Below are 25652 nucleotides of genomic sequence, written 5' to 3' on the forward strand. Positions count from 1 at the left end.
ATGGGTATATGGGTGTCTCTTCTGTGTGTAAGCACATGCATTTGCCAAAAAATATCCCAAGCATTTAATTAATCTGAAAGAACCCTGAGCCTAACAATGTATTTATTCATTTTAAAAGTTTCAAAAAGTTGTATGGCTTTGGGTTATAGTTAGTGTGTAGAAAATATAATTGTCATACTTTAGCATAAAGAGAAGTCAATTGGAAGCCCAGAGTTAGATATCTATAGGTAACTGTATGTGTGCATTTAGGATAATTAGAGAGTTACCCAGACTGAATCCTGCTTCACTGCCGTTTTAGAGTGAGAGAGGAAAGACTGAGCGAGTGAGGAGAGAAGCTCTGGAAAAATAGAGATGGGGCTCTCCATATTCTTTCCATATGAGCTGAGAGATAAATAAAGACAATAAAGTTGTTTTTCATACAGTGAAATGTGATCAATAGTATTCAAATATACACCAGGCATATTATCTCCATTAGCTCAATGGCAGTCTACCTGTTCGGTGAATTGTTCATTACGGGCACCTGGTGACCTGAAACAATGCAACCACATAATTTAACAAAAGACACAAAAACCCAGACACTCTCTTTATGAACAACAAACATTTTCTGGTTATGAATAATGGTATAAACTATAGAATAATTGTTATCCGACTTCAAAATATATCGCATTTATGACAGAGAAGATTATGATTAGTAATACATTTTGTTTGGAATGGAATATTTTTTTTTTCTCTAATGCAATATGCAAATATACACTACACTTTTTCCTTAGGCATTTGTATTTGCTTATGGTTATTCAATATAGCTCCCTAAATGTATTACACAGGACAGGAGCAACGCATAAGTCATTTCCATACCATGATTTTGTAAGGCCAAATGTGTCCAAGCCAACAGATAATGACAAATGTGGCTGTAGGAATTTTACCTTTCGAGAAGCATGTGCTCATCTGTCAGAAAACAAAGGAAACATAGTAAATTTTAAAAAAAAAAATGTAAAGCTGAAACTGCAATTTGTTCTGAATAAGACTTACACACATGTAAATGTATAGTTGGTTAATGACTGGTGAACAATGCTAAAATCTATTAGTTAGGAATTAATTTATGTTCTAATGATAGTTTCATCTTGCATATCATACTTGGGTGTTTCTTTACACTTATGACCCAGAAACTGATTTTATTACTTTATTACTTTTTTCTTTCTTTTTTTATATGGAGGTTGGACCAAGAAAGTCTAGATACTGTCACATGGAATTGATGTTGATGGTGTTGAAATTATGCAGCCAATTGATGATATCTCAGATCATTATTTAGTTTTGTGCAAACTTCATATCAAAACTAAAATTCTACAAAATTCTACTTCTTGTTACAAGTATGGTAGAACCATAAATTCTACCACAAAAGACTGCTTTGTAAGTAATCTTCCTGATGTGTCCGAATTCCTTAGCATATCCAAAACCTCAGAACAACTTGATGATGTAATAGAAATGATTGACTTTTCTAATATTTTAAATACAATTGCTCCTTTATGCTTAAGGAAGGTTAAGGAAAACAGTCTGACACCATGGTATAATGAGCATACTCGCACCCTAAAGAGAGCAGCCCGGAAAATGGAGTGCAGCTGGAGGAAAACAAAACTAGAGGTATTTCGTATTGCTTGGTGGGAAAGTAACCTATCCTACAGAAAAGCATTAAAAACTGCTAGCTCTGATTACTTTTCTTCTCTTTTAGAAGAAAACAAACATAACCCCAGGTATTTATTCAATACAGTGGACGAACGAAACTTAATTAACGAAAAATAAAGCATCAACAAGTGTTGACATTTCCCAACATCACAGCAGTAATGACTTTGTGAACTACTTTACTTCTAAAATCGATACTATTATGGATACAATTTTAACCATTCAGCCATCAGCAACAGTATCTCATCAGACAGTGCACTATAGAACCCCTGAGGAACAGTTCACTTTTTCTCTACTATAGGAGAGGAAGAATTGTATAAACTTGTTAAATCATCTAAACCAACAACATGTATGTTAGAGCCTATTCCATCTAAGCTCCTAAAAGAGGTGCTTCCAGAAGTCATAGATCCTCTTCTGACTATTATTAATTCCTCATTGTCATTAGGATATGTCCCGAAAACCTTAAAACTGGCTGTTATTAAGCCTCTCATAAAAAAAAAACACAATTTGACCCCAAAGAACTAGTTAATTATAGACCGATCTCGAATCATCCTTTTCTGTCCAAGATACAAGAAAAGGTAGTATTCTCACAATTATATTCCTTCTTAGAGAAAAATGGTATCTGTGAGGATTTCCAGTCAGGATTTAAACCGTATCATAGTACTAAGACTGCTCTCCTTAGAGTTACAAATGACCTGCTCTTATCATCTGATCGTGGTTGTATCTCTCTATTAGTGCTATTGGATCTTAGTGCTGCGTTCAACACTATTGACCACAACATTCTTTTGCATAGACTAGAACACTTTGTTGGCATTAATGGAAGTGCATTAGCATGGTTTAAATCGTACTTATATGAACGCTATTGTAGCAAAGTTTGTGGGTTGGAAGGAAGAGGACAAAGGTGTCGGCGGGACTGCTGACAGTTTTATTATAAAATAAAAAGAACTCCAAGTTACAAACACCCAAACGGTGACTCTTATTCTTACAGCGCTAGTTCCGGGTTACTCTTTCCAGTTTCCGTTTCTGTTTCCGGCTCGCGTCAGCAGTCCGTCTCTCCCTCGCTTGCTTCCGATTCTCCTGGCGTTTTAAACTCTCTCCACGCCAATTACTAGAACAAGAAACAGGTGATGATAATTTGTGCCCAAACCACTCACTTACCGCTCGTCTCCTGATTCTCTCTCCCGCTGCAGACTTCGCTAAACCACGCCCCCCCCTGCCACATACCCCCACCGCCCGACTCAGGCCGGGGAGCCATCCGGCCTGCAGCCCCCCCCCCCCCCCCCCATTTCTGGAGAGGAAGTTGGTCACCGCCATCTGAACACCCGGCCTGTGGATCACCTTGAACTTAAAAGGCTGAAGAGATAGATACCAACGAGTGATCCGCGCGTTGGTATCCTTCATGCGGTGGAGCCACTGCAGCGGGGCGTGGTCCGAACAGAGGGTGAACTCCTGCCCCAGGAGATAATAGCGGAGGGGGAGGACGGCCCATCTGATGGCCAGGCACTCTTTCTCAATGGTGCTGTACTTAGCCTCTCTCTTCGAGAGCTTCCGGCTAATGTACAGCACCGGCCGTTCCTCCCCCTCCATCTCCTGGGACAGGACTGCTCCCAGCCCCCTGTCCGACGCGTCTGTCTGCAACAGAAAAGGGAGAGAAAAATCAGGATAGTGTAACAACGGCCCGCCACACAGGGCAGCCTTGACCTGAGTAAAGGCCTGCTGGCACGGCTCCGTCCACTGGACCGTATCTGGCACCTCCTTTTTAGTAAGGTCAGTCAAAGGGCTGGTGAGATCCGAATAATTAGGAATAAACCATCTATAATATCCCGCCAGCCCCAAGAACTGCCTTACCTCCTTTTTGGTCTTGGGACGTGGGCAGGTCGCAATAGCGGCTGTCTTATCAATTTGGGGACGCACCTGCCGATGCCCCAAGTGGAAGCCCAGATACCTTACTTCCACCCGCCCAATCGCACACTTCTTTGGGTTGGCCGTGAGCCCTGCTCCCCTCAGCGACCTCAGGACAGCCCTCAGATGCTGCATATGCCGCTGCCAATCATTACTAAATATAATGATATCATCTAGGTAGGCAGCCGCATACGCAGCATGGGGCCGCAGAATCCTGTCCATGAGGCGCTGAAAGGTAGCTGGGGCCCCGAACAAGCCAAACGGAAGGGTAACAAATTGGTGTAATCCAAACGGCGTTGTGAAAGCTGTCTTTTCTCTGGACAATGGAGACAAGGGGATCTGCCAATAGCCCTTTGTTAAGTCCAGTGTCGAATAAAAGCGAGCCGCGCCCAGCCGATCAAGCAACTTGTCAACCCGCGACATTGGATACGCGTCGAATTTCGACACAGAATTCCCCTTGCGGTAATCTACACAGAAACGGACTGAGCCGTCCGTTTTCGGAACTAAAACTATCAGGCTCGCCCAGTTACTATAAGATTCTTCTATTACCCCCATGTCAAGCATAGCGCCTAATTCAGCCTGAACTACTTTTTTCTTGTGCTCAGGTAAACGATACTGCCGGCTGCGAACTACCACGCCCGGCTCGGTCTCGATATGGTGCTGAATCAGGTTAGTACGGCCCGGTAGGGGTGAGAAGACGTCGGCAAACTCTGCCTGCAATTTCGTCAAATCAGTGAGTTGGGACGGCGAGAGGTGATCTCCCCCTGGAGCCAGGGCGAGGGATGGTGGTTTGATATTCGCCTCTGGCCCGAGATCATCCTCTCCGCCAATCACCATTGCCAACATCACTGATTCCGCCTCATTCCATTTTTTAAGAAGATTGAGGTGGTAGATCTGACGGAACCCGTTCCTATCGGACCGTATTACCTCATAATCGAGATCTCCGACCTGTCGTGCGACCTCAAACGGTTCCTGCCACTTAGCCATTAATTTGGAGCTCGACGTTGGGAGTAATACAAGTACTTTCTCTCCCGGTGCAAATTTGCATAACCTAGTTCCCCTGTTATACAGCTGGCTCTGGCGGTCCTGGGCTTGTAACAAACTCTCTCTTGATAGCCGCCCCAATGTGTGGAGTTTTGTTCTCAAGTCCAGCACATGCTGAATTTCGTTTTTGCCCTGAGATGGTCCCTCCTCCCAAGTTTCTCTCAGTACGTCGAGCACCCCCCGGGGCTGGCGTCCATAGAGAAGCTTGAAGGGGGAAAACCCCGTGGAGGCTTGCGGGACCTCTTGCACAGCGAATAACAAGGGCTCTAGCCACCTATCCCAATTTTTGGCGTCTTCATGAACGAACTTACGGATCATGGATTTAAGTGTGCGATTAAATCGTTCGACCAGGCCGTCGGTTTGTGGGTGATAGACGCTAGTTCGAATCGACTTAATGCCCAACAATCCGTACAGTTCGCGTAGCATACGTGACATAAACGCCTTGCCTTGATCGGTGAGGATTTCTTTTGGAACCCCCACCCGGGAGATAAGACGAAACAGGGCATCCGCAACACTTTTAGCGGAAATGTTGCGGAGGGCCACCGCTTCAGGATATCATGTTGCATAATCAACTATGACTAATGCAAAGCGATGTCCTCGTGCCGATCACTCTAATGGCCCGATGAGGTCCATACCAATTCTCTCGAAGGGGACCTGCATTAAGGGAAGAGGGCGCAAAGGCGCTTTTGGGGCGGCCGGTGGGTTTACCAACTGACTTTCCGGACAAAACGAGCACCACCTGCGCACGTTGTCATGTATGCCCGGCCAAAAGAAACGTGCCATGAGGCGATTTAGTGTTGCTGCCTGTCCCAAATGGCCCGCCATAGGATTAGAATGAGCCGCATGGAAAAGCATTTCCCTGCGGCCCTTTGGAATTAACAATTGGGTTGTATTCAATTTTGTCCGAGCGTCTTGGGTCACTCGATACAACCGGTCTCTTAAAATGGCAAAATACGGATAGGAGAGCGGGAGGGCAGGTTGGAGAGACTGGCCATCGATGGCGCGGACCTGTTGAAATGCATGTTTTAGGGTCTCATCCTGAGACTGCTCCAGAGGAAAGTCATCACGCTCCGAGAGAATCAGTCTCCCGATTTCGTTCGGTTCCCCTGAAGCAGAACCCAGCGGTCCTGGCTCAGTTTCCCCCACCTGTACCCGCGCGGTCTCCTTCCGCACCTTATTTCCCCAAGAGGCATCCGCACATAACGACCCCAATAAAACCGTAAACGCGGGCCAATTCATTCCCAAGATTATCGGATGCCGGAGGTGGGGACTAACCGCCACCTCCACACTATGCTTTTGTCCCCGGAATTGAATTATAATTGGGACAACCGGATACTCCACCACATCCCCGTGTACGCACCGCACCTTAACCACGCGGCTTGTATCCAATGCCCCCGGTTGAATCAGGCTTTGATGGATTGAGGTTTGGTTACATCCTGAATCCACCAAGGCCGGATATGTACCCCCCTGGGCGGGGCCCTTGGACTCACGAAGTAGCCTGGTGTGGACGGGACCTAGGGAGAGGGACAGAGAGAGAGTTAGTAGGTGGGGGTGCACCGACCCCTGGGCACGCCACCATGTGGTCCTCCGCCAGGTGGATGGCCGAGTCCAGCGACGTGGGGCGGTGGCACTGTACCCACTCGGCCGTCTTCTTGGGAAGCCGAGAGATGAACTGCTCCAGCACCACTAGGTCGATGACATGCTCTACGTCGCTTCCCTCGGCTAATAGCCACTTGCGGCAGGAGTCCCGGAGCTGTTGGGCCATTGCGAAGGGTCGACCGGCTTCGCCCAAGTCCAGGGACCGAAACCGCTGGCGGGGTTGTTCGGGCGACCGGCCGACCCGCTGGATGACGGCCCTCTTTAGGTCATCGAAGACCAGGAGGTTCGCCACCGGAAGTTGTTGAGCAGCCACCTGGGCCTCTACAGAGAGCAGGGGAATGAGGCGCACCGGCAACTGCTCTCGGGGCCACCCGCAGGCCTCCGCTGACTTTTCAAATAGCTCCAGGAAGGCCTCCGGTTCGTCCTGGGGCCCCATCTTGTGCAGCGGCACCGGCGGCCTCGGCGCGAACCTCCCGATCAATCCAGCTCAGGAACCTCTCGCGGTCCTCTTGCTGGGCCTGGACAATGGCCTGAAAACGTCTCTCCTGGTCGGTCCTCAGGTCCAGCAGGGCCTGGTGTTGTTCGTGGTGATAGACCGCGAGGGAGGCGATGATATCTGCAAGCGGCGTGGCGGCCGGACTTTGCATGGCAGCGGCGACGGTCCTACTTCCTCCCGGGTTTCGGCACCAGTGTAGCAAAGTTCGTGGGTTGGAAGGAAGAGGACAAAGGGGTCGGCGGGACTGCTGACAGTTTTATTATAAAATAAAAAGAACTCCAAGTTACAAACACCCAAACGGTGACTCTTATTCTGACAGCGCTAGTTCCGGGTTACTCTTTCCGGTTTCCGTTTCTGTTTCCGGCTCGCGTGAGCAGTCCGTCTCTCTCTCGCTTGCTTCCGATTCTCCTGACGTTTTAAACTCTCTCCACGCCAATTACTAGAACAAGAGACAGGTGATGATAATTTCTGCCCAAACCACTCACTTACCGCTCGTCTCCTTATTCTCTCTCCCGCTGCAGACTTCGCTAAACCACGCCCCCCCTGCCACAGCTATCAATTCATAGCAGTGAACGAAGAGGTATAATATTGATCATAAGTGCAGTATGGAGTACCTCAAAGCTCAGTACTAGGGCCATTACTCTTCACGCTTTACATGTTACCCTTGGGAGATATCATCAGGAAACATGGTGTTAGCTTTCACTGTTATGCTGATGATACTCAGCTCCATATTTCTTTGCGGCCCGGCGAAACATACCAAAATGAAAAACTGATGGAATGCATAGTCGATATAAAAAAACTGGATGACGAGTAATTTCTTACTGCTAAATTCTGAAAAAACAGATGTGTTAATTATAAGACTTAAAAACTCTGCATGTAATAACCTAGAACACTGTCTAAGACTTGATGGCTGCTCTGTCAATTCTTCGTCATCAGTTAGGAACCTAGGTGTGCTATGTGATAGCAATCTTTCCTCAAAAAGCCACGTTTCTAGAATTTGTAAAACTGTATTTTTCCATCTCAGAAATATATCTAAATTATTGCTTATGCTCTCAATGTCAAATGCAGAAATGTTAATCCATGCATTTATTACCTCAAGGTTAGATTATTGTAATGTTTTATTGGGTGATTGTTCAGTACGCTTAGTAAACAAACTACAGTTAGTCCAAAATGCAGCAGCAAGAGTTCTTACTAGAACCAGGAAGTATGACCATATTAACCCGGTCCTGTCAACACTGCACTGGCTCCCTATCAAACATTGTATAGATTTAAAAATATTGCTAATTACTTATAAAGCCCTGAATGGTTTAGCACCTCAGTATTTGAATGAGCTCTTGTTACATTATAATCCTCCATGTCCACTGTGTTCTCAAAACTCAGGCAATTTGATAATACCTAGAATATCAAAATCAACTCCGGGCGGCAGATCCTTTTCCTATGTGGCGCCTAAACTCTGGAATAACCTACCTAACATTGTTCGGGAGGCAGACACACTCTTGCAGTTTAAGTCTAGATTAAAGACCCATCCCTTTAACCTGGCTTACACATAACACACGAATGTGCTTCTAATATCCAAAACCTTTAAAGGATTTTTAGGCTGCATTATTTAGGTAAACCAGAACCGGGAACACTTCCCATAACACCCGATGTACTTGCTACATCATTAGAAGAATGGCATATACGCTAATATTAGTCTGTTTCTCTCTTATTCTGAGGTCACCGTAGCCACCAGATCCAGTCTGTATCCAGATTAGAGGGTCACTGCAGTCACCCGGATCCAGAATGTATCCAGACCAGATGGTGGATCAGCACCTAGAAAGGACCTCTACAGCCCTGAAAGACAGCGGAGACCAGGACAACTAGAGCCCCAGATACAGATCCCCTGTAAAGACCTTGTCTAAGATGACCATCAGGACAAGACCACAGGAAACAGATGATTCTTCTGCACAATCTGACTTTGCTGCAGCCTGGAATTGAACTGCTGGTTTCGTCTGGTCAGAGGAGAACCGGCCCCCCAACTGAGCCTAGTTTCTCCCAAGCAGAGGTGGAAAGTAACGAATTACATTTACTCGCGTTACTGTAATTGAGTAGCTTTTTTGTGTACTTCTACTTTTTTAAGTATTTTTTTTAATCTGTAATTTTACTTTTACTTAAGTATAATTTGTTTGAAGTATTGTACTTCGCTACATTTTAAAACACATTAATTACTGAGTAAAAAAAAAAAAATCGCTCCCTGGAAGCTATGTCAGTAAATAATGAGCAGGAGGGCAAACTGGCGCTAAAATCACAAGAAAGATGCAGACGGACAAAACAGGCGTTAGTGGTGCAGACACCGCTGAAAACGAAACCCCGTAATATTCTGAAGTTGAACTCAAGGAAATGAAGTGAACCCCTGGCCATATGTATGCTCTATTATGCTGTGTATGCTGTGCTTGCCTAGGGAGACCAAACTAGCAGCTTATAAAATCTCGACAGGACATCAACCCCACGTAAGCATATAGAGGTGAGCTAAATAATTGCGTCATTGCATTGGTGGTTAAAATGATGCTTTGACATTTTAGCAAGAGGTTTTGCACAAATTAGCCAAAAAGACTGGTGCGGAGTGTGCGATATATATTGTCTGCGATAATATCATAATTGTTGTTTTAATGATGTACGCGCGCATTTAGAGTGTTCTTTCACTGTGTGATTCAGTCTGTTGAAATGCATTTAGAATGAAATCAATCAAAATCATTTAGAATCAAAATCACACAAAGAATGCTGTCTTTTCCTCTAAAAATCATAATCACACACACACACACACACACACACACACACACACACACACACACACACACACACACACACACACACACACACACATATATATATATATATATATATATATATATATATATAGATCAGTGGGGATTTCTTTAAGACTGCAAGGGAAGCTCAGCTTCCCCTCTAATGTAAAAAAAGAAACCCAACGGTCAAATATGTACTATTGTGTATTATGTATTGTGTTAATCAGCTACATGTCGGCTGACTCGATTTTCTTCTCATACATTCCCGTAGCGTCACAGTGCATTTCCCTGTTGAAGCCGAGCGTCCATTGACTTCGATGGGGCTGCTTTGAACAGTTTTTTTCAGTGCTCCGAAGCTAGACGGTCATTGGATAAATGCTGCGATTATGTCCCGCCCACGGACGCTCAGCGTCTCTGGAGGTGAATGAAGACTGGGCTTCCGCGTGATGATTGGAGGATCTGTCGATCTCCTTTTGACTGACAGCGGTCTGCACCATAAGAAGTCGGCGAAGCTGTTTCACGCTCAGTCCCATGATCGCGGATTTCTCAAGTGTATTCGAAAGACAAACTGCGGCAATATTTCTTGATATTTGTAAAATGCAGAACCACCACAAAATTAAATTGGTAACTAAGACAGATTGAAAATGTGCGCGCGCACACACACACACACACACACACACACTATAGCCATCTAGTGATTTATTACAATTTTTAAACTGAATTTCCCCAAAAATGGGCAAAAATCTTACATTAAACCTTATAAAATTATCCATGGTATCCCCATGTATGAAAGTTAGAAATCTGGGTCTTTTATGAAGTGAATTTTACCTGAAAGGCTTTTTTCTTTTTTTGTAAAAAAAAAAAAGCCTATTTAAATAAATATTTATTTATTTATAGAAATGTAAAAGATTTAAATCCTCCAAAAACTGTACAAAGTTTAGTAAAAACATAAATGAACAGAGTAAAATTATATTTGTAAAAAATTTAAATATTTTACTATTACAAAATGAAATGTTATTGTCTGGGGTCAAAAAGACCCCGAGTGTCACTACAAATGAAGACCATCAGAGGGTTATAATGTAGGCCGAAAATGAGCTTCCCCTCTTTGAAAGACCAGCAGCCGCCACTGATGTATATATATATATATATATATATATATATATATATTTTTTTTTTTTTACAACAGGACAGTAAACTAAGAGACTTGCGTTTTAGACACCATATTGCCATTGTTTTTGCTCTATTTCTACAACAAAAATTTATTCCAAACACAGCCACCAAAGCAAAATTTTGCATCTCTGAGCAACATGACAGTGTTTCGTTTCTGAATGAATCAACCGTTTAAATGATTTGGTTCAATCGCAATGACTCACTTATTAACAGTGACTTGCTGACACATACTGGCCATTTTAATTTCACATTTAAAGTATCTTTTGATTTTTTTATTTTTTTATAATTAAGTTTTTACAATTTCAAATGAGTATTCAACATTTTATGTCTGGCATATCAAAACATTATTCATGCATTTGTAACTGCAGGTTAAATGCATTCTTCTCCTGCACTAAACAGTGTAATACATCTAAATGCCACATCCGATGAAGCTTTTGCATTTCCTCTGTATTGAAAAGATGAGTTTGTTGATACTGATTTGCCAGATAACAGCCCAAATGTTTTATTATTCTAAATAACTGATTCCTTTAATTAAAAACAACTAGTTTGAGACTAATAGACCTATTCCAGGGGTGTCAAACTCAGTTCCTGGAGGGCCATAGCCCTAAACCTGCTCCAGCACACATATCATGTAGTTTTCAAATAAACCTAAATGATTAGATTAGCTGGATCAGGTGTGTTTAATTAGGGTTAAATCTAAACTGTGCAGGACTGTGGCCCTCCAGGAACTGAGTTTGACACCCTTGGTCTGTCCCATTTTTGACTCCCTCCCACTGGTTAAAATGTAACTAAGTAATTTTTACTCTGAGTAAATTTTAAATGAGCTACTTTTTACTTTTACTTGAGTGGATTTTTTAGACTGGTACTTTTACTTGTACTTAAGTAAAATTTCATTAATGTAATGGTACTTTTACTTGAGTAGAATATTTTTGTACTCTTTCCACCTCTGCTCCCAAGGTTTTTTTCTCCATTCTGTCACAGATGGAGTTTTGGTTCCTTGCCGCTGTAGCCTCTGGCTTGCTTAGTTGTGGTCACTTCATTTACAGCGATATCGTTTACTTGATTGCAAATGATTGCACAGACACTATTTAAACTGAACTGAGATGACATCACTGAATTCAATGATGAACTGCCTTAAACTGTCATTTTGCATTATTGACACACTGTTTTCCTAATTAATGTTGTTCAGTTGGTTTAATGCAATGTATTTTGTTTAAAGCGCTATATAAATAAAGGTGACTTGATTTGTTTATACTAGATTTTTGTATATCTTTTTTCAAACGCCTTTTATGTGGATGCTATTTTACCCTTGTTACCCTTGCAGACCCTGCAAAATCCTTATTAAAGGTCCCGTTCTTCGTGATCCCATGTTTCAGACTTAGTGTGTAATGTTGTTGTTAGAGTATAAATAATATCTGTAAAATTCTAAAGCTCAAAGTTCAATGCCAAGTGAGATATTTTATTTAACACAATTCGCCTACAAAAAACGACCCATTTGGACTACATCTCTCTAGTTCCTGCAGTAATGACGTCACTAAAACAGTTTTTTGACTAACCTCAGCCCACATGAATACACAAAAAGGGGGCGTGGTCTTGTTGCGCTCCAATCGAGATGAGGAAGAGTTGCGTTTGTGTTTTTCGTCATGTCGTCGAAACGCTGTTATTTTCATCTCGGAGTCCAATCATCTTTGTTTGGCCATCCCAGGGACGCTGTACTTGGAGATTAATGGTTACAATTTATGTTTAACTCGGTTCCCGAAAATTATAATCCACATGTAAAACTATGTGCAGCACATTTTGCTGAGGACAGCTTCCTCAATCTCAATCAGTTTAATGCCGGATTCGCACAAAGATTATTCTTGAAAGATGGAGCAGTTCCCTCTTTGTCTGGAGAAGGTGTTGTTTATGGACCACAACCGGTAAGTGTACTTTATTATTTAAGTTGGTGCGTTTAACAGTTTCTGTAACTTATTACACAAAGGGCAACGTTGTTTAGCTTTGTTAACTAGATGTTAGGGCTGTGCAAAAAAATCTAATGCGATTTTCATGCGCATCTCTATAGTAAAAACGCTCCTGTGATCATTAGTACATCTCCAGCACATGCTCCTGCCCACTTGTTCTCAAAACCTGCCCAATCGCGTTTCCAGGAGGGCAGCCTGCGCTCAGCTGCAGCCGAATCACAACACAGGAACCGCTGGCCAAATCAGAGCTCATTACGTATTTCTGAAGGAGGAGGGACTTTATAGAACAAGGAAGTCATCAGCCCGTTTTTATGACAGTGAAAACAGCGGTATACAGATAGTTGAATTGTGTGAAAAATACTATGTTTTTTTACATGCGAAACATGAACACGTTATATTGCACACTGTAAACACAATCAAAGCTTCAAAAAAGCGCGAAAAACGGGACCTTTAAAAATATAAATAATAATTAATTAATACTTTTTTTTTTATTTAGATAGTAAAAAAAAGAGTGAAATAAACACAGTTTCAATATTTATTGTGTGAAAATTATTTATATAAATTTTTATGTTGCTCTTTTTTTTCTTCAAAACAAGGGTTAAGAGCATGATTGAAATTAAAATTCATGTAAGTCATGGGATGTGTGAAGGAAACCAAGTAAAATCTTGGCAAATATCACTGATATTTTACTGTGTTTTTCTAATCAAGCTGTAGTTTAACAAACTGTAAAAAGTGTAAAAATATTATTTTCCTCAGTTTAAGATACTTAATATGATATATATGAAATTAGTCTCAGCAGGACAAGAGGTCAGTCATTTTGTTGGTGTCATTTCCACGTAATGTTATGGAAATTACATTGCTTGTTCAGAAAAATGACGATTCAGAAATAGTGTTTCATTATTCCCTATAGTTAAAGAAACAACCCATTTATCCTGGCCCTGACTGTATTTTCAGTATGAGACGTAAGGATTGTGTGGTACTAAGTTACCAGTTTCTTGGCCATTCCCGTAAAGTCTGCAGGTAGTCGCGGAAATCCTATTGTTGACTGGCTGATGGGCATCTCCTTCATACCCTGGGATGATACTAAGTAATAACAAATTACAGCACATTTATACTGAAATTAATGACATTTTTCTTCATTGTACTACAAGAAGCTTAAAAAAAGCTTTGTCTCTTCTATTTAAGGTCCAAAATGATTAAATAAAAAATTTAATATTATTAAACCAGTTACCTGTAGCCCAGTGGACTAGAAAAGAGAGCAACAGAACCTCTCTGTATAATCCCATTTTGCCGTTCCCTGTTCTCTTTCTTCAGATACACCTCTGTGGACATTCAATGATTTCAGTGAATTCATCACGTTGCAATGAACTCACATTAAAATAACTGCAAAAGCTGCATCTAGTGGCTGCTTTATTATCTGTAATGGCACCATCTGACAAAGATAAATCACATGCAGACAATACAGACATAACCAATGACACACAAAACAGTTATTTTCAATTGCATCAATATTTGCATTGAAGAGAAAATCTTTGCATTATTTAAATATTAAAGAACAAAAATGAAACTGTAGATAGCCTACTCAAATCATCACGTCAAATATGTATAGGCAGGATATTTGAATAATTAACAAATCACATAAGATAAAATCACCAGGATTATTCCATTAAATGGAGGTTTCTACTGCAAAAACCAGAACCTTATGCATCATATTTTCCAGTTTCATTATGGTTTCTGTAGGCATGCCAATTGACTTCTCAGATACTGCCTATCATTCCCTACATTTTCGTATGAGGATTTGGGATGAGTGAAAGGATGCCGCCTGTGTAAGATCACTCTCCCTGGAATACAGCTAGACAAAAACAGGGTTTATTTCTGACCTAGCAAAGCTGTATGACAAAACAAATCAGTACAGTTTAACTGATGATTGGGTTTCCTTCGATTTGAATAATGTATCTGTTTTGGCCCTGCAGTATTATGCCACTTACTGTATAAGAATATTCTCAATGGATGAACTGAGTACACATCTGACAGATTTGATGAAAGAGAAAAAAAAAAACATTTTATAGCCTGCCTCATAATTAAGTGAATGAACCATGGTAAATAAGTTACATGGGTTCCCTCAAATTACGCAGTCGTTTACATATATTTAAATATTTAAGAAAACAGAAATAGACTAAAGCAATAAACTATAACCAGGAATTCGATAATACAGTAAAAATTTAATGGAGGTACTCACTGTGAGCGATGATCTTTAGTTGACACCAGTGCAGCTGACAATCTGCTCAGCAGGTGCACACTGGGTTCATTTCTTCATGGTTTTCCACTCTCAAGTCTTCTTAACCCCTCCCAACACAGAATATAGGAGATTGTTTGTGTCAGCTAGATGAAATTATTTTGTGCAGACAAGATTTTACTCCATCATCTTGCATTTTTTAATAACTTTTTAAATAATCTAAGGCATAAAGCAGAGACTTTTATTATAACAGTTGAGATTATTATTTGAAATAATATGCTAGACTGAACGCAGGGGTTAAAGCAAAAAAAAAAAAATCTATCCTGAGCCTGATCTTTTTTTCCGGGGGTTGTGGGGACGAACACATGCACAGGGTTATTTGGCAAAAAAAAAGAAAACTCATTTCCTTGAAACTAATTAGTAACGTATCTGCCATTGCCATTAGCACTTGACAGGCTCAGACTACAGATTATGGTGGGGTATTTGAAACAGCAATACCAAGAAAGGTTACTCATTACAATATGGTGCAAACCCATGTAACATTAAGGATGCTTTTGATATCAAGTTTACTACTTTGTCCTTGACGGGGTACCAGATGACCTACAATCTAAAACATGACATTTCTGAAATTGTTTTGTTCAAAAGAAATAATGGTACATTAAATACTAAGAAATGAATATAAAATATGAATTATACACAGACAGTTCACTTCAGAAAACTACAGTTTAGTTCAAACAAAAACATTAAAATGGTCCAAGAACTGGTAACTTAAACAGGATTTGTACAGAAACTGCTAAATAAATTTTCACTTTTTATTTTGTTTTCAAGGACTAAAATCAGATCTAATTTATCAATCAATGGTGTTTTTATATTTCAAATTCTAATGAACTAATTAAACAAAATGGTACAAATAAAGAGCAGCACAAGTAAAGAATGCAATGTGGCAACTTTAAAATTTGAAAGGATACTATGGCAAAGTTATCGCTTTCCTTATTCAAACAGATTTTTTTTCATGAATATATGATTGACCTGAAGAATAAAAGCTATGTCATACACTTGGAAAATTATGAGCTTTATCATGCTCATAGACACGGGGTGTGATAAACACTTAACTCACAAGGTGAGGCAAAATGCAGATACTTGGTTCACTAGCACGAGACAACGTCTTATATTTATAAGAACAAAAACTTTTGACTGGCTAGTAATTTTAGTTTGGATGAGAGTGAAAGCTGTGTTCCTCCCATACATTGGTACACTAACTCATGAACTCGATCATGATATCTACAAGTGTTTTTAAATGTAGGACGACTTTTTTTCCCCGCAGCCAACCGCCGCACGCCGAAGATCTGGCATGGTGCCAGAGAACTTTTTAGCCCTTTGAACATAACTTACTGCTTTTTAAGTACATGCTGAATTATGTTGGCATGGAGTTAATGAGTTTGATGTACTGTATTAAAGTCAGATGTTGTATTAAGAGGACAATTAGATATTTAGGAGAGAATGCACAATTATTTGGTCCCTGGTGGCTTGTTAAGTTAAAAAAGAAACATGCTGTGTATACAGTAGTTCACCCTTTGGTATTGTAAATGAATGGCCAAATGTGAAAAACAGCAGTTGGACTGCTAAATTAGACTTTAAGCTAAATACAAATTCAGGAGAAATCCATAAAAACTGAATAGACACAAATAACTTAAAATGTTCTACCAAGCAGTTTATGCTAAAAATCATAATAGAAATAATAAAGCCAGTTCCAGCATATCTGAACAAATTTAAAATAAACAGAAAGACCGGTTCAGTTTGACTTATTTTGCCTTTCATCTCTGTGGACTCATTTATCAAACAAGTCTGGACTGTCCTCTCCCCTGATACCTTCACACTAATGGTTAGTGATAATGAATAGTACAACAAAGATGCTTTCGTGTAGCCTATACGTAGGGATCAATACAGACATGCATTGTATAATTTTTATCTTTTTTTTTGTTCAAAAACACTATAAATCCACATTTATAATTAATTTAATTACCTTTCACTTATTATGGCTATTCATTTGTGCCCGGATTTTCTTTGGCGGTCCTGGGTCACTGAAGTGATCTAGAAAAAAAGAGGTTTAATTTAAGAGTACAATTTCACACAAAAAAGTACACATTATTATTATTATAGAATCAAATAAGATGTTTATGTCTGTTACATGTTCAAAAAACAGAGGACTGACCTCAAGACAATATTCTGTTGTAATAAGCCCAACAATATTTTGAAGAACAATAAATTATTCAATTTAAGAAACAAACTATATGTAAAAATGTTAAGTAGTTCTTCCTAGTGGCTTGTAAGAAAGTGTGCAAATTAACCTAGGTTGAGTGATCTTGATGGACAAACATAAATGATAAAACATAAAAACTGACCTATCATTCCACCTCTGTATGAGACCTTCAATATTTTTCATTAGGCTAACTGTGTCTTGACCAGGGGCCTGTACCATGATGGTAGCTGAACAAATTCAGAATTACAGGATTAGTTTTGAGTTGACAAAACCAAACCTCTCCAATCCGGCTTTGTTGGTACCATGATGCTGTTCATCAACTTTCTTTGTCAACTCAGGCTTTGATCCTGAGTTTATGGAGCGCATTCACGTGAATGTGTGAATGTGAACAGCCAATCACGAAACCTTGCAATACAAAGCATGTTTGATTTACTTCTCGCGAGAGACCCAGTGAGATTCAAAACTAAAGGTTAAAAAGGTTTTGCTAAAGGTTAAGAGATTGAAGAATATGACAAATTTAAACGTCATATTAAACATGAAAGAGGGCAAATAAAATAAATAATCTTGCTCTATCAGTGCAGTGACAAGTTAAACTTTTTAACTTAGTTTATACATTTGAAAATATATAGTGATAGAAACTTGAGCATGTAAGGTCAGATTTTTTATTTTTAAATAGTGCAATCTTTTGATATTACAGCTTATTTATATTACATGATCTGTATACATCAAGTATATGATACATAATAACTGTTAAACTAAAATTGCTTGTGTGAAAAAGATAAATAATAATAATATGAACCAAAATAATTATATAAATCATAAAATGACTCAGTAATTATCATTAAAGCCAGTATAGAATTTAAAGCCAGAATATAATTTATGATGATATCATTTACTCCATTTAGCAGCGCGTCAAAGCAACAAAATAAAACAACAATAATAAAAAAGAGTTGGCTTGGTAAAGTCAATGAATAGTTGTCATTCGCTCTAGCTGTCTACAAACCGAGACAGATGGCATGTAAGGTTGTTGCCCACCGGTAAGTGAGATTTTATGTGTTTACGCGATATTTCTCAGCTTCTAGTTACTATTTCTAATCTTTCTCCAATACACGTAACGTTAGGCAAGGGCGCTTAGCTCAGCTAACCCTACAACCAAACGCGAAATTAAACATTTAAAAAAAAAATCAACCAATCCATAAAATAAGTAAATAAACATTTGCGCTTGCTGAGTCGCGTTATCGTCCATTCAAAGAAATGTCTGAAAGCAAGTCTTGTTCAAACACTTAGGCATTACACGTTTGTGACTCGACAGATTCACAGACTTGAGTGAAAGGCATAGGTTTAATGGCAGTTTCAGAATATCCCAAAACAAAAAGATTAAAAATCAGCTACAAGGATGGAAAAACCTGAAATATCTAAGAAAATTCCGATAGAAATGCAGAGAGATACGAGCAAACAAGATTTACAGCACTGAGCAAAGATGAACACAATCGCCGCTAACGTTACATGTAATGATTAAAACTTAGTAGACAGTGTCCTCTTGTGGAAAGACACAGTATACAACAGAAGAGACCGGGAACTATTGGAAATACTTAAAAAAAAAAATTCCTTGGAGGAAATACAGAGTTATAAACTTTATATTAGACTTCATATATAATATAATATAATATAATATAATATAATATAATATAATATAATATAATATAATATAATATAATATAATATAATATAATATAGGTACAACAGTGATCGTATTTATTAAAACTGATATTTCACTGTTTGTTCACTTTTAGTGTGTCTGTGTTTTTTCTTACTCTAAGATCTTTGTTTTTCTCTAACCAGAGAGGAAAATTAGATGTTGTTCCACTTCCACATACTCTGTTGTGTGCTCTGTTGTAACACCAAAAGCGTGATATAATACTGATTGGCATGGTTTTATTCAATATTGATTAACTTGAGTAATATTAAGTAACTTGAGTAAATGAATGAATGATTCAGTAACTCGTTTATACAAAAGACATTCATTACAAAACCCTCACTTGTCATAACCTGTTAGCTGCTGAATGAATTAATGAAAAACTCCAGTTCAAAATTGAAACTTGCAAACACGGACAAGCGGAGTGATACAAACAGTGAAAACCCCCAGTTTTATATAATATAATATAATATAATATAATATAATATAATATAATAAATATAATATAATATAATATAATATAATATAATATAATATAATATAATATAATATAATATAATATAATATAATATAATATAATACAGTGCTAAAAACCCATGTTTTGGACTATATAATATAATATAATGCTAAAAACCCATGTTTTGGACTATATAATATAATATAATATAATATAATATAATATAATATAATATAATACAATACAATACAATATAATATAATATAATATAATATAATATAATATAATATAATATAATACAATACAATATAATATAATATAATATAATACAATATAATATAATATAATACAATATAATATAATATAATATAATACAATATAATATAATATATGCAACATTATAAGATAATGTGTTGTTATGACTCCACGCCATGTGTTGTTGTTTCTAGGGCAATAACAGTTGCCTCCCCAGACTCAGTCTACTGAAAAAGGCTGGTTTTGTTTCTCAGGAGCATTTTGTGCTGTGCTAGAAAATAGAAAATAGAGTTTTAGTTTTTGTGCATATGGCATTAATATGCCAATATGCAAAATGTATTAAATAACTGTTGAAATACCTTGCAGAGAGGAACCCAAAATGACAAGGATAATGACCAAACCTACAGCAGCAGCAATAGCACCATCTGTAGAGTAGAACATTTCACCAAAATATCAATAGAACAAAACATTCACTGGTGCTTTATGAAAAATGCATACACTGATATTAACTACAAGGTACAACATTTCTAATGTTCACATGCCAAAATAATAGTACTTATAGTTCAATTCTGATAATAATAGATTATAAAGATGATAATAAAAATAATATACAAATCTGTGATTTGCTGCCTGTCCACCTGTTGATGTGTTCTATTTTAATACAAATCTTACATGGTTTAACTTTACTAACTCCCTGTTACAACACCACTTGCAGTAATGTTTTCCCGTCCCTTATCTCCAGAACTTTAGGCTTAATTCATAATTCAGGAATATATTTCCTATTTACATTTTTTAAAAGCTTCCTAAGATAATTCAGTTTAGATTAGATTGGTTTGCTCTTTGAGATTGTTCAACTGAAATATGATACTAAACTTAAGCACTGAATTTGTTTTTTAGGAGTGGCTTCCAAAACAGGAACTTTAGGGAGGTGATTTTTAAAAGGTTCAGCAAAACTAGAGAGAGCAAACTTGCATTGTTTTTGCAGTCTGCAGTCCCATAACCTCGACCAACATCGAAATGAGGATAATTATTACTACTGTTATTCTTCTGTTTTGTGTGGAATTTCTGAACTGCAGACATAACAAAGACAGTGAATTCTGGTAAGAAACAGTGTGCATGTGATTTGCAATAAGCTTTTTATGCAGGTACTGTATATTTTGATAGTGACATGGTGATCATACTGATTGGCAATGTCTATAGAAGTGTATCCCTACATTTCTGCCATTATCATTTTAAGCAATGAGACAATAGTAAACTAATAAAAGGTTATTGCCTGATCCCTTTTTCCAAATGCTGGGTATCAGGTGATTTATCTGTTTTACAGACTATACTTACAGTGTTGTCTCACTGAGGAATGAGTTTCGAGTGCAGTCGAGGATAAATCTGGTAATACAGTTATATTACAAAACGTCAGTACATGCATTCACAGAATCTCCATCTAAAATCACCACATACTATATCTCTACCACTGTTTCCTGAAGGCATTTTCTGCTGTACATTTTAAAGAAATCTAGATTATGTGTTCTACTGCAACACTGGACTAAATGTTTTAGGTTATTTTATTTCAGTGTTGCAAAAACAACAGGATTTAACATAATTCACATTTAAAGTGCCATGTTTAATACCTCCATATGGCAGAGTTGTGCTAAACACTGGATAGATGCTGGTGGAATTGGTGCCTGATATGAGAAACAGAATTGAATGCCATTATTTCTTATTTATTTATTTATTGTCATTTTGTTATTGTATAGCTACCATAATGCGGAAAACAAAATGCAAAGCGAAACAAAAGTGATATACTACTCACAAGAACATGTGAGGTGTTTGGCATAATCCTAAAAGAAAATAAAAAAGCATTACATTTGTACATTACACACAATCCTTAAAATAAAGAGCAGTAAATCTATTATGAGAAGATGAATAACTGTTACTGAACTCACATGACAAGAGACATGGAATCTGACTGAAAATGGACAGTAAGCCACACTGATTCCAGTACGGTTTACTTTTCTGAAGGGATGTTTAAAGTGTGCTACATTTCCTTCCAGGATAGCTGTGAATTGCTATTGGAGAATTGTGAGACATACAGTAAACATGGTGAAACTTCCACACATTTAACTGTTTGCTTTGTTTCGCGAATGCCTATAGTAAAAGTATTTTACACCTAATACTATCAATTCCTATATTAAAAAAACAATAAAACAGGAATTTAGAAAATTAGTTTTGGTTAGCGTTTTGGGAGAAAATACAATTAAAAAAGTGCATTGCCATGGTATAGGCTATAGGTGACATTTAATTTTTAAATTATTTATTAGATTTAGGTTTAAATTGAAATAAAAAGCAGAATGGCCTGACAGAGGAGCACTGGTTTTGATATTTACATCAATGCTCCACTCTGCATCACAGCTGGGGTCTTGCACGTTCACGGCCACAGAGTCGGGCAGGGCAAAGTCGTAGGAGGAATCTTGTCTCCGAATTCCTACACACGTTTTATCTGCTCCGAGAAATGAATCAAATAAATTAAACATGTTGCAATTCGTATTATATTACATGTAATATATAATATACATGTAAATGTATTATATTATATTATACCTGCATTAAAGCAGGTTTTGGAGTTTAACGTCAACTAAAAATAAGTTGAGCTAACACTGAGCTAACGTTAGTCTACGGTCTCACGGTCAATACAGTATGCCTGATCCAATGCAAGTAGACTGTATATTGGAATGAGCTCCTTTTAACACAAGTGAATTTTATAAGGCACGTCAAATTAACTTGAATAACTCTTGAATAACAAACATAGCTCATAGCCTAACTTAGCTGTTTTCGTTCTCAAGCGGCACTTATCGGTGCACGTCATAAAGTTATAAATGCATTTTCGTTAACAACAATATGGAATTAAAATGGGAAAAATGTAGGCTTCCGTCTTACCTTCGAGTGACTTTCCTTCGATAAGACGAGAAAAGCACAAGAAAAACGCAAGAAGCAGAGAGGTCCGCATGATCATACTTTAAATGACGAGAGGCGGCAATTGAATGAATGAGCCAAGTAAGCAAAATGTCGAGGAGCGTCTCGCTGCAGCTTGCGGTGGACATCCAACCCCGCCCACATCCAAGTGTGACGTCAGACGCCAGGCCTATGCCATACGTAAAAATACGTCATCGGGTGATGCCAGGTGACAACTCATGTGTTGTGCGCATGTGCAAAAATGGCGGAAGTATGTTTTTTTTTTTTTTTTTTTTTTTTTTATTAACATTTTGTCAAAGTACAATTTTAAGACGTAAACAAAATTGAATCAATTTTATCGGAAGTATATTGTTTCGGGGATCAAATTAAATAATGTTATCTTTCGTTTTACTAATACAGGTTAAATAACTTGTATTAAATAAATTTAAATAGTACAAATTAAACCTAGGCCACATCTCTAATGTATGGAAGTAAATTCATCCAAACAGCCGGTAAAACGCCTGCATTGGTTGATTATATTTAGGTAAATTAATATAATATTTATACCTTCCGCTGTTCGATTATGTAAATGACAAATTCACATATTTTATGATCGATTGTAACATACCTTAGACAATATGAAAGTTAAGTAGACAATTTTGTTTAAGGCATTTTTATTTATCTAATTCTCTAAAAATATGTTTCACTTATAAGGTAGGAATGTTAGTGATCATATCACTATTTTAAGGATAAATATGGGTGTTATGCAATAACTGGAATCCTCCCCTCTTTGCTTTTTTTTAAATGTGTTTATTTTTCAAATTTCTTTCATTTTAAATAAAAAAAAAATGTTGCTGAAATTGGCAAATTTATATACTTCATTTGGTTTTAAGTATTTTTGTTTTCCTTTTAATTATATACAAGAACAATTATGATCTACACACTAATATTTTTTATAGCATGGAAAAAAAAAATGTATCACCTCGCAAAAAAGAGCAACTACATTTGTATGATAGGATTGACGGTTCTCTATATAGACTAAGCTACACATACATAGGCTTAAGTCATTGGTTGCTTTGATAGATTATGTAAGTAACATGGCATTGACTTTTGGGCCTTTTTCCATCAACACAAATATATATAAAAATGTGTCCAAGTCCTACGGATGCATAAAGATCAATAAAAAGACATCCCTTGGGTATTGTTATATTTATTTCACAAAACAATAATATTCAACAATGTAGAGTAAATAAATTATTATAAATTAAATAACTCCCAGAAACATTTTATTGACTTTCAGCCCCTGTTCATCAACACATTTTAATAAGAACGTTTCCATATCCTCACGATTGTCAAAGACAAACACACAGGCATCCCTTGCTTTCTCAGTCTCTCTTTTCAGGTAGTCTTTGATTATATTAGACTGTTTTTCTTCGTCCATCTGGAGAAATTCAGGCTCTGTCACCTCTCCATGGAACAGCTCACAGTGGCTCTGAACCCAGCACCATGCTACACCAATGTCCCTTATGAACTTCCTCTTCAGTTCCTCTTCGATCTTCTGTTGAAAGTAAAAAATAAACTGTGTTTGTGGGGTAAATCTAAAATTACTATAATTATTTTCACAAAAAAAAAATGTTTTTACCTCATCACTGTCATCTTGACCCATCACAGTTTCCGTACTAGCTGGCTGTTTGGTGATGGTGGACTCTGACAACCTAAAGACAGACTCAAAGGTTAGGTAAATGGACCATTTGTAGAGCATCTTTTTAGTATTTCCAACCACTCAAAGCATTCAACACATTTCTAAACATTCAACATTGTGGCCTCTCCAAAGTTTTGCTACTGCAGTGCCTAACATTCTAGGAGGAAACATTTAGTGTGTCTGGGTAGTTTGAATGCAGAAGAATCAATTTCATTTCATTAACCAGTTGTGTGTACCTTGGATGGGACATGTTTTGCAAGAGCAAACTACACCACCACCTTCGGAGCTGAGGGATGTCATCCTAACAGATAAAACCCAAAATAAAAAACTGAGAATGCATTTGAAAAAACTTCTGGAAAAAATAAATAAATAAAAAAGGAAAACCTTCCAAAAGAAAATTTGAGGTCATCACCTGGCTAAAGTCAAATGTCCAGTCCAGGGCCATATAGAGTGCATACTGAAACAGACAACAAATACCATTGAGAAAATTCAAATATTGAAATTAACTGACACCAATTTACTGTAACGTACAGATAACACTAGACCGTATTCATCTAAATACTGCATGTAAACTAAACTAAACTTCTGCCATCCCCATAACTGCTCAGAATCTGTAATTCACTGCTTACCATCAGCATGAACAGACCACAATCCAGTCCCTCTCTCTGGGTTGGAATATTCTATCAAATATTTAAATGTATAATTATTATTTTTTTTATACATAAAACTACAGAACAAGGACTGAAAAAAAAACTGATGATTGCATTCTCGTACCTTGGTTATAATGATCTTCCACGGGCCATTCATTTTAAGATGAAGTAACCTGTAGAAAAAAAAATTAACAAAAGTGTAGAGTGTACACAGCAAGTTACAAAACACACATAGATAAATAACAACAATATTCTCATCACTTTAGTGGTTCCCAAGAAACTACAGTTCATCTTGTTGTTCTTTGAGATTCACATACATATTTAGATTATACAACATACATATACATGCATATATGATTTAAAAACACAAAAACCAATCATTATCTAAAGACATGCTCTCACCATACCTCCATGGTCCACTGCATGACTTATGTGGTTCTCTAGAAGGTGAAGTGTAAAAGATAACTTCTCTTCAGTGGTGAAACTGCAGCAGGGACATTCAAACCCCCCATCACGGCAGAACTGTTCTGGATCAGGTTTGGACTGCAGAGGTGTAGGATCCTGTAAAACATGATAAATATTATGTGTATATAGAAGGATACAAAGATTTGCCACGAACAGAGACATAGTAAGACATAGTGAATTGTGTGGTTGCTCAAACAAGTTATTGTGCAAGAGTTGTCAGTGTATATCATTAAATATATTCCATGTGTTTTGCATGGGGCCAGGGGAGTACATGTATGTGAGAGAGGTGAAGTGTGAGTGTGTGTGTGTGTGTGAGAGAGATCAGTATTATGTGTCAGGGATATAAAAAA

At 38.0% G+C, this 25652-nt stretch overlaps 2 long non-coding RNA genes across 2 annotated transcripts; both read right to left on the bottom strand.

Moving 5' to 3' along the window:
* Positions 1 to 497: 497 nt before the first annotated feature.
* On the bottom strand, positions 498 to 15700 carry LOC132102967 (uncharacterized). The gene is made up of 4 exons (XR_009423315.1): positions 14875 to 15700; positions 13867 to 13957; positions 13624 to 13718; positions 498 to 945 (listed from the first exon to the last, which is right to left on the bottom strand). It is a non-coding gene; the product is annotated as an uncharacterized LOC132102967 (long non-coding RNA).
* Positions 15701 to 19910: 4210 nt separating this feature from the next.
* LOC132103615 (uncharacterized) lies at positions 19911 to 22043 on the bottom strand. Its single transcript, XR_009423414.1, has 6 exons — positions 21921 to 22043; positions 21480 to 21602; positions 21347 to 21374; positions 21165 to 21218; positions 20875 to 20922; positions 19911 to 19964 (listed from the first exon to the last, which is right to left on the bottom strand). It is a non-coding gene; the product is annotated as an uncharacterized LOC132103615 (long non-coding RNA).
* Between the last annotated feature and the right edge of the window lie 3609 nt (positions 22044 to 25652).

This window comes from Carassius carassius, chromosome 24, assembly GCF_963082965.1.
Source record: "Carassius carassius chromosome 24, fCarCar2.1, whole genome shotgun sequence".
In the NCBI taxonomy this organism is placed as follows: Eukaryota; Metazoa; Chordata; class Actinopteri; order Cypriniformes; family Cyprinidae; genus Carassius; species Carassius carassius.